This window comes from Cryptomeria japonica, chromosome 5 (assembly GCF_030272615.1).
Source record: "Cryptomeria japonica chromosome 5, Sugi_1.0, whole genome shotgun sequence".
Lineage (NCBI taxonomy): Eukaryota > Viridiplantae > Streptophyta > Pinopsida > Cupressales > Cupressaceae > Cryptomeria > Cryptomeria japonica.
The window spans coordinates 164,167,346-164,178,123 of NC_081409.1; positions in this window are offsets into that span (position 1 = coordinate 164,167,346).

Sequence of the window (10,778 nt, forward strand, 5' to 3'; positions counted from 1 at the left end):
GAGCCTATTTTTTACTATTTCATTCACTTCCAATCTTCATATAATAAAATATAGGAAAAACTAAATGATAATGAGCTAAAATTTTATCTTTCTTGGAGAATAAATTTTCTCCCATTCAATATATTATTTAATTAAATTGCTAGCATCTAGTAGTTTAAGGAATGTCGTCTAGTACTTCTACACTTTCATATCCTTATTAATTTCAAAAGATTAATATCATTCAAAAAGTGTTAGTGCAAAACAAGTGGCTACTACTCTAATATTGCATCTTTCAAAACTCAAGGTCTTAAAGCTTAATGAACCATTAAAAAATATACATAAAATATTGCTTGACAATAATGTGATTACTCTTTCTTTAATTTATCCATTGAAACCTTCTAGAGGATTAATAATATAATACATGTTGATGGTGTGAATGTAGATGAAAATAATTAAATTTCTTAATTTTTTTTTATAAGTTAACACAACTATTTTTCTCACATTAAAAATAATAATATTAATAGTTTTTGAACATCTTACTATGAATACACATGAATAGAAGTTATATAGCTATTAAGGATGTTGGTTCTACTTCCCATATCACTATATAAATATATATGACCATAATTCATAATATTTATTCTATCTTTTCTTTAGTTATTTTATTTTATGATAGAGAGATACTGAATAATTATTATGGTCCCTTATTCAATGACATTACAATAATATCCTACATAGTTTGAAGAATATTAAAAAATGATATCCTTCAAGTCCTTAGAGGTATCTCAGTTATCCATTCCAACAAATTTAGAGAACCAACATTATACGTAAGGATTTCTATTTAAATATATCACTATCTTGACATATTGACATAGTCGGGGATGATGGATCTTTATTTTAGAACCATCCACCCATACAACCAACAAAATAAATACTTAATAGATAAAAAATGAAATATAATTTACACAAAGATATGAATGGAACAAATAGTTTATTTATTCATACTCCGAATCACATCAAGAGACTTTGTTGCAAGGACTTTCAATGAAATGAGACCTCAATCTTCTATTCCATTAAATTAAAAGATTAATTATTGTACACTTCTTCAATTACAATATTTTAAGATGCTATTTACAATGTATATTATCCTCTTTAATATTATAAATCATATATTTCTATCAAAATTAAGCTAAGATACTTCCTTCTTCAATTTTGTAGAAATATTATTCTTGTATAATGTACATGTGCAAGAAAGTATAGATGTTATGAAATTGGCCATCAATATGAAATAATTTTCAATGCATAATTTGATATGAAAACATGTAGAAACCAACCTAATTTGAATGAATGCAACAAAACAGAAGCATTGGAACTTATTACAATCCTAATCTTGAACCTCTCCTAGACCAATAAGGTTAGGAATGTATTCAAATGTTTGGCAAATCGATTAACTAAGCCTTATCTAAAATTTTGGCAAGTCATAATATATTGAAAAATGATTAAAACATTTGGTATAATATGGCATGATAAATTATGATGTCTTAAATCTTCACTCAATTTAGAGGCTTGGTGATCAAAATGAATTATTGCATATTATACATACTATGTATAACCTTGATGTCATAATATCTGATTGAAACACAAAGGTTCCTCTATGGTTGAATTCAATTATATATGAATATGATTTTTTTTAGGAACCTAAAAAAGTAAAAATGAGAGAAAATATTTTTGGGTGATGTAAGATTTCTTTTACACCTTGGATGCTCTTGTATCAAACACCTTTTAGTAACAAAAAAAGTGATCCCCACTTTGTGAAACTAAAAGAAAACCAAAACAGTTCACTTTAGTTGTAGATATCCATGTTTATTCTTACATTGTCTTTCCCAAGGTTTCATTTAATTAGATAAACTCCATACTTCATAATCCTTATACTTTTTCCAACTCTATTGTTTAGTATTTCTTCAATTTCTTCAACTTATTGTTTTAACATCTAATTTTTTCAATTAAATTTTTTACCTTATAATTTAAATTCACCTTCATGCAGATCATGTAAATTTATAATATTAAAGATATGTGATATACAAAATCCTTAAGGAAATTCTACCTCATATGCATTACCAAAATCAAATTTCTTATTGATCACTTGAAGAAAAAACTTCTTAATTTGAAGCTTTTTTTAATCAGTTAATGGTATAATTTTTATTGCTAAAAACAAAAGTTACATTGTCTGTAGCCAATCATTTTGTATAATCAAAACAAAGATAACAATTTGAATTAAGTATTTCATCCTAAAAACCAACTAATTAAAAAGAATTCGTTCTACCCTCGCCTTTGTATGTAATAGATAAGTCTATACAATACAAACTTACAAAACAAGCCATTGACATATAAACCAAAATTTGTATTAAGAAGGTTTACTCCACCACAACAATCACCTTGCCTCTCTCACTCGCACTCCTACCAAGCTGTGTCACCTCCTCCGAGTTGTCGATATCATCATTGTCTTCGGGCATAAATCCGATCCACAGGGTTTTCCAACCTTGCTTCTTCTTCGAACTCCTCGAGTGCCTGTGTTTGTGCTTGGAGGATGATGCCCCACCAAGGTGTGAGGATTTTAGCTCATATGGTCCCCATTTCTCTTGTTCTAGCCTCAGTTCCTACCTTTCCCACATTTTCAAGTACTCCTTCACTCCTTTCATACCAATTTGTGCTGATGTGCGACGAACCTCCTTATTGCAGTTCATGCTCCATAGAAGATATGGGTGCAAAGGAGGTTGAAATTCGCTCACATGGAGCCAACATCCATTTGGGGACACAAAACTAGCCCGGTCTTATCAAGTCCTCCACACCATTCCTCTTGAACACAACCTCACACTAGCCATTCCACTTGCTCCTTATCCTCCAACTCAAAACACCATGCCACAAACATGGACACAATGTCCGTGTTAGTGCGGTATTTGAATTGCACCCGTAGATATTCATTCACGTAGACAATCTTGGCTCAGGTGAAGAATTCCTCTTTCCTCAAAATGGAATACGCTCGCCAACCTTTCATCTGAAATCTAACCCCAAAACACCATCATTGGTCTTGAGGCCTGCAATGAGGAATTGGGTTCCATTCTCATTGGGTTTTGATGTCACCGTGTTAAGAGAAGACTCACAAAAATCTGATTAGGTTATTTCTTTATGTGAGATTTTGCCAAGATCAAGAGCTCAATGAAAAGTACAATAAAGAGACAAAATAAATGATAGGAATAAACTGTATTCTATCAAGATGAAAATACTGATCAACTGGATCATCAATCGTTACATACAATGAATATGAGCCTGCTTACATAGGCAAGGCTATATGGATATGTGAGCACACAAACATGACATGTGGCTCAATGAGAAACAAGGGTAGGTAGGAAATAGGTGTGGTAGGTAGGAGAAACAATATAATATTCCACATGAGGTGGATCACCCACCGAAGGTGGAACTATCACTCCACAATAAGTGGATATGATAGAGTAATAATAAGATCACACCATAAAAGGTGAAAATTCTCCTACACACACTATCCCAATGTGGCACAAACACCCAAGTGTCTCATACCCAAACTACTATGATATGCATGTACCTAAGTAAACTTAAGTAAGGTGTAATAATATCCAACATGAATAATTAATTACACCAACACCCCCCTTAAGTGTAACTTAGGGGAATGCATTTAAGTCTACAATGCAACTAAGCAATGCAAGATGGGTCCCGATTACTAGGCCATGTTAGGAACCCATGAACAAATGCAAATGCATGCAAACCAATGCAATTAAATCTCTCACAAAGTGGGGAAAGAGAGAAAAACCCAATGGGAAAAAACCCTCCCCCAAAAAGAGAGATGAAAACTATACAAGAGAACTCTCATAGAAGTATGTGAGGAACAAAACCCCATGTGAGGATAAAGTACCCCCTATATGAGAGAAAAATAAGAGAGACTAGGTAGCCCCCCCTCAATGTAGAATCTGCACCAATGATAGAAGCTCAATGATGTATGAAGAAATTGCTCTATGAATGTCAACCAATGTTCCTCTCGTTGGGAAGAAACAAATCCAAAGGTGTATCCATGAAGTCTCCCCAATCATGAAGGGAAGATGTAGGAAAAAAACTCATGATGGATGGAATCTTTGAAAACTGCTCAAGCATCCCCATGTTGATGTTGAAAGATACCCCCTCCAAAGGTGGTAAACTGCTCCACACTGCTGAAAAAGGCACTCCAAGATCTAGTGGAGAAGAATGCAGAAAAACATCCAAAGACTCACATGTCTCCTCTAAGCATAAAGAAACCTGCTCAAACTGCTGTACAAAAGTATCCACAATCATATCAACCTTGAAAGAATGATCATGTAGAGAATGCACAAGAGGGTCAGAGTGTTCCCTTGCAACAATCGAAGAAGCATTATCTTCATCAAAGAGAATATGAATATTATCAATGATGTCTCCCAAATCTACCATGTAGGACTCCACAAACAAACCTGCAATGTCTGTCAAGTAAGCATCCCAATCAACTGAAGCTGGAAGACATGAAATATCCCGTTGCACTGAATCACAAGAAGGCAAAACTGTCGCACTAGTTGCATCATCAGGTGCAATAGGTGATGTGATATCAAGAGGAGATGAAATACAAGGCTCAAGAATAGGGTCACATGTGAGAATCCCCAAGTTCAAGTACCCAAAGTTGTCCTCAAAATTTGAATCATCAACATAGGAAGAATCAACCTCATCAATAGGACCAAAATGTGAAAAAGAGTACAACCAAGATGCATGATCAACCACCCCAGTCGCAATGATAGCTCTAGTCTCCAAGTCTCTAATGATTATCGAATCAGGTGTGAACTCCACAGTTTTCCTAGCTGCCCCATGTGTGATTTGATAGATGGAAAGAAGATTGTTTGTCAAATGGGGTACACACAACACATCATCGAAGGAGTTATCCCCAATGACAATAGATCCTTTCCCAATCACATCCATCTATGTATGATTGCCCATCAAAATCTGTGGGATGTCGCAAGGCTCAAATGAAGAGAACATAGACTCTAAAGATGCCGTATGATGAGAAGCCCCTGAATCTAGAAGCCATCTCCCTGAATCATGACTTGTAGTAGCATAAAGAGCTCGTCCCTTTCCTTTATCTGTCCCAAAAGAGTGATCCTTGCCTTTATCCTTTTCCTTGGAAGAAGAAGCCGATGTAGACATTTTGGAAGGTAGGTTGATTTTGTTCTTCTCAAGAAGATTCTTCAACTCATCAATATCCTTCTTGTAACAATGTTGTTCATCATGTCCCGACTTCTTGCAATATGCACCAAAAAGATTATCCTTATATGATTTCCTCTTAGGTGAGGAAGTAGAATCACCTTGTTGTGGAGAGGAGGATTGTGCTCCATCTTGTTGTGGTTTTGACTTAGGTTGCTTTTGATTCTTTCCTTTTCCTTTATTGCTTTGATTCCCCTTATTAGCCACCAATGCTTGTGACTTTGAAGATTTGAGAATCCCTATCTTGGTCAACTTAGATTGCTCAAGTATCAACATCTCCATGAATGAATCAAATGAGGGGGAAGTGTATGAGGAACCTTGAGCTAACCTATGGGTGTGAAAGCTAGATACAAAGGCTGCATACTCTGAAGGAATCTTGTCCAACAAGTTGTAAACCAATTGAGCATCCTTTTTGTCAATTCCACAATCCTTTAGCTTTGCTCTTAGCTCATTTGTTTTTGTGACATAATCTTGGATTGTATCAAAATCCTTGGGATCCAAAGTTGTGAGTTCACTATCAAGCTTGTAGCCCTTAATCTCACCAACTTGACCATACAATTTCTAAAAAATATCCCAAGCCTCTTTAATTGTAGTACACTTATCAATGTGAAAAATGAGGTCATCTGATACATACTTTCTAAGAGTTCCAAGTGCCATAGAATTCTTAGTGAGCCATTAAATTTGAGCATTAGGATCAACCTTAGGATCAGGTGGTGCTTCTATAGTTCCATTTACATAATGAATAAGTCCTTTTTCCATTAGTTTACTCCATGCCTTAATCTTCCATGAAGCATAATTATGAGGAGTTAAAAGTGGAAATTTAGGAGAACCCATAACACCAAAATGAAAAAACATAAGATAGAGAGAGACACAATCACACAAGACACCCCCCAAAATACTCAATCAACCCCCCCCCCCCAAAAAAAAAAAAAAATAAATTTGATGATTTCGCACTTTATACTTAGTGTGTATACAATGGGCCACTTGCAAAACAAGGCAAGGTGGAATTCTGATTTAAATCTTACAACTGCCTCAAATAGGCTATAAGAGACCTCAACAAATACTGCAAGTGATCTAAACTGAGATCCAAGCAAAATGCAAGTACCAAATAGGCCAAAAATGACCAAATAATGAAAGTACAATTTCTACTCAAAATCATTGCAAAATAATGACAAATTATGAAAGTAGACAAAAAATTATGCACTTAAAAAAAAGACACCTGAAAAGGAGGTCGTATACCCCAAATGAAGCCTCTGAAGTTGCAAAATCTGGGATTAGACAGGTATAGTCATGAAGATCTGCAAATTCTGAAAAATTCATTCATCAAAATAAAAAAATTCCTCCACCACTGCGAAGAGCACAAAATTCTAGCCCATTTTAAAAAAAATTGCACCAAAAAAGGAGCAAAAATGAGAAAGATATGGCCTTCCAAAGTTGAAATGCAAAACTAAAAATCTCAATGAGAGGGGGGTAAAAAAATTTCCAAAAAATGCTGATGTAGTGCTGACGTAAACAATTCATGAGATTAAAATCGATGGTTGTTTGATCGTCATCAAACCGTCGCTCCCCTTGGTCAACCATACGGAAAACGACGTTAACAGTACGAAATATGATGTTAGCAAAATGGTCAGTGGGTCCGTACATATGACGTGGCATGACAAGTGTCAGTTGGCATGGCAGACAACGTGGCGATAAGGACAATGTTGTAGCACGGAGCCAATGGGAGAACACGACAGCGGTAGACGGTGAACGAATCCCAACAAAACGTGGCAACGAAAATATATATATTTTTACTTAAATTTTTCAAATGAAACTATTCAAAAAACACCTCTTTTTTAAATTAAAAAACTGCGAATAATAAAATAAAACAAATTCGCAGAAAAAAAATTTAATTTTTTTTTTTGAAAAATTCGTACCTGACAGGACGAATTAGAGAACAAACTAGTAACCAGTTGATTGGTACATATTCTCTACCGTATAGCCTTATAGGCTAATTTTTTCCTCCAAAATTGACTTTCTCCAAAATTGGCCGACTTTATAGTAAAAAATAATGGAAACGGCCTTCCAGACTCAACCGTGATGTCCAAATCGATGTATGACGCCCCCCCAAAAATGCATGTCCCCAAATCCAAAATTGAAGCCTCCAAAAATGCCTCTCTAACACAAATCAATGAAGCCCCAATGGCTATGATACCATGTGAGATTTTCGCAAGATCAAAAGCTCAATGAAAAGTACAATAGAGAGACAAAATAGATGATAGGAATAAACTGTATTCTATCAAGATGAAAATAATGATCAATTGGATCATCAATCGTTACATACAATGAATATGAGCCCGCTAATATAGGCAAGTCTATATGGATATGTGAGAACACAAACATGACATGTGGGTCAATGAGAAACAAGGGTAGGTAAGAAATAGGTGTAGTAAGTAGGAGAAACAATATAATCTTCCACATGAGGTGAATCACCCACCAAAGGTGGAATTATCACTCCACAATAAGTGGATATGATAGAGTAATAATAAGATCACACCATAAAAGGTGGAAATTATCCTACACACACTATCCCAATGTGGCACAAACACCCAAGTGTCTCATACCCAAACTACTATGATATGCATGTACCTAAGTAAACTTAAGTAACATGTAATAATATCCAACATGAATAATTAATTACACCAACACTTTAGTTCTCCACTTTCTTTGAGGACTTTAGCTTGCATAGGAAGCCAATCTTCATTAATATCCTCAATTATGGCCCAAGAGAAATTTATTGCGTTTGACCTTTCGAAAATAGTAATGTTTAAAGACATGACATTGCTTAAAATTCGCACACAAGGAGTGTATGGTTGCGTTGTCGGCTTGTTTAAACATGAATGACCCCAAATCTTTGCTAGTTAACCTGAGAGGTTTGGAGCATATTGCCATTTCTTTGCACGTCCTTTGTGGGTTGTCGTTGTACGTACTTTGACTTGCATTAAATCCTTTGGGTAACTCAACTATAATGAGCCATTTCGCCACCCAAACATGTCAATCAAACAAATTTGAATTACACTAGAATAGAGCCATTCGGAGGGAGAATATCTAAGGTTAATTTGCCTATTTGTAGGTCAAATGCTTGGTTGGCGAACTCTTTAGCATCTTTATTACTTCTATGAGAACATGAGACACGTTGTAGCTTTGAAAGAAGTTGAGTTGATTTTTGATCCATTGAATATCTTTGTCAAGCTTCCAATTCTGAGCTTCTCCCTTGATAATGACATGCGTGATGATTTGGGTGTCTCCTTCTAGGTGGAGATTTGTCACACCTATCCTTCTAGCCATAAAGGCCACCTTCACCTCGACTTTGTTGTTGGTACCCAGAGTCAATCGTTGCTTACACCTAGTAATGACATTTTCATAGTGATCCTTAGAAACACAACCTGCACTAGAAGGTCCCAAATTTCCACGAGACGCCTCATCAAAGTTAATTTTTACCCATCCCGATTCCGGAGGGTACCATAGAGACATCTTCACTGGTAAATCAAAAGGATTAACCCTTTGAGACCCATTAACAAGTTTTATTTGAAGCTTATTGTATACATCTTGTGGAAATATTTATTTTCTCACACGTACCATTACTTCATCTCCAATTTCATATTCCTTATGTCTTCTCATCATGTTAACCTTCTCCATAGAATTAGTATTTCTCTTTAGCAATTGATTTATTACAACTTGCAAAATTTATATGTTGTCTACCAATTCTTTTACTTCTACACTTCCTTTCTCTTCATTATTTTATCTTCATGACTAGTATATCTCAATTATAATACATTCTTTGTATTTTTTTCATATAAAATTTTAAATTACGTTCTTAATTTATTCCTATTTGTCAAAATATTATATGCAAACTCTAATTGTGCTTATGTTAGTCCCAATTACCTCCTATTTTTTCTAAAAAAATAAGTTATCTAGAATCATATTCACTACAAGATTATATTTTTCCATCAACATATGGATGATATGAATTATAAATTTTTAACTCGTAACTTCTTGGCAACTCATGTAATTTCACAACTTTCTTAAAAATAGACTAGCTAACATTTACAAAAAAAAATGTTAAGAAATATATTATCTTCAAATTCTATCATCTTCAACAAATATCCAATCACTCCCTCTTTATTTATCAAAAAACTACTACACAAACCATAATAAAATACTCCCAAGGCTTCATTAAAATCATCATTAAATTGTAAGATCCAATATTTTAACTACTACACTTTATATCTTGGGTAAAAGCACAAAACTGTGTCACATTTCATGCCATCTTATCAACACAAGTGAATTTAAGTAATTCAAACTAAAAAAATATTTTAGTCAAACATGTGGTCTATATAGATTCATCATAGCTATCTTATATATGGGCCACAACGTTTCCAATTGGAATTGTCTACTAAATGTAAACTTTATACCACTTTTGGTCTAATTACAAAAAAAAATTGAAAAACAAAAAAACTTGATGTTTCAACAACTCCTACTCTTATAAATAATTTTTTTTTTGAATTGTAAAAATACCCTTTTGTAGATCTATGAGTGAATTTTCCAAACTATATATCTTTTACTATTTTAATTAGTTTTTATATTTATATATATTTTTTTATTGAAAGTAGGTCATCAACACTAAAATTTAAGGTTGATTATCTTGTAAAGGAAAAATACTAAAATTTATCTAAAAAATTTGAAAAAAATAAATGCACTAGAGAAAAGAGTCTATGTCAAGATGATAAAATTATTTTCTAATTTGGTCCAAGGGGTTGAAATTAACTGGTTAAAACATTGGGTTCTCACTGTGGAGACCCACGTTCAATTCCCAATAAGGACATCTAAAGTGGAATTCTAAGTTGTGACTCTTGGCCTTCCATAGGATGGGGAAGGTCTTGGGCCAATCTAATCAAACATAATAATAATAATAATAATAATTCAAAATATTGCGGCTTCGGCCTATTACCTCTAAAAAAAATAAAAATAATAATTTTCTAATTTGGATAAATAATTAAGAAAAAAGGTGACGTTGAATGGAAAGAGTTCTATTTCAGTACACACAACTTTTCAAATTTATTGAAAAACATATATACATAAAAAATAGTTAAAAATATATTTTTGTACTAAAGTTTAAAGTTATCAATATACACAAAATTTTTTGATGAAAAACAAGGTAAAATTTACTATATTAAGTGCGACACCTCGTGTAACTTCAATTTTAGTATTTTGTCAACAACTAAATAATAGTGTTTACTTTATAAGAAAATATATTCAAATAATTTTAATTTTTAAAAAAAAATTACAAACATAAAATACACAAAAAATATACATTTTATTAGTTTGCATAATTTCAAAATTCAAAACATATATTTCACTTTCTATTGATTGAGTTTAAAAAGTTTAATCAACATTGGCCACTTCCTTTATAAAAGTGTGACATAGCTTTATGCTTTTACCCCTTGATGAATTTAACTTTTTTGTATATA